General features: G+C 44.5%; 1 non-coding gene across 1 annotated transcript; it reads left to right on the top strand.

Annotated features, from left to right (window-relative positions):
* Window positions 1–447: 447 nt before the first annotated feature.
* On the top strand, window positions 448–551 carry LOC119622417 (U6 spliceosomal RNA). The gene has a single exon (XR_005239040.1). It is a non-coding gene; the product is annotated as a U6 spliceosomal RNA (small nuclear RNA).

The raw sequence follows: 551 nt of genomic DNA, 5'->3' as shown, positions 1-551 counted from the left end.
CCTATTGAAATTAGAGGCATTTGCCGGGCACGGTGGCTCAAGCCTGTAATCCCAGCACTTTGGGAGGCCGAGACGGGCAGATCACAAGGTCAGGAGATCGAGACCATCCTGGCTAACGCGGTGGAACCCCGTCTCTACTAAAAAATACAAAAAACTAGTCGGGCGAGGTGGTGGGCGCCTGTAGTCCCAGCTACTCGGGAGGCTGAGGCAGGAGAATGGCATATATCTGGGAGGCAGAGCTTGCAGTGAGCTGAGATCCGGCCAGTCTGGGCGACAGAGTGAGACTCCGTTTCAAAAAAAAAAAAAAAAAGAAAAGAAATTAGAGGCATTTACCACTCCCCCCAAATCTAAGTCAGAAATGTTTATATTTCTTTGGTTTGGTTTTGTTTCTACAATAAGAATGTATACTTTCATAATAATTTTTTAAAAACCAATGAAGATTTAGGCTTGCTTCCACAGCACATATGCTAAAAATTAGAACAATACAGAGAAACTTAGCATGGCCTCTGCACCAGGATGGCATGCAAATTCCTGGATCATTCCATTAAAAA

This window comes from Chlorocebus sabaeus, chromosome 14 (genome assembly GCF_047675955.1).
Source record: "Chlorocebus sabaeus isolate Y175 chromosome 14, mChlSab1.0.hap1, whole genome shotgun sequence".
Classification (NCBI taxonomy): Eukaryota; Metazoa; Chordata; class Mammalia; order Primates; family Cercopithecidae; genus Chlorocebus; species Chlorocebus sabaeus.
This window is presented reverse-complemented; position numbering and strand designations above follow the sequence as displayed.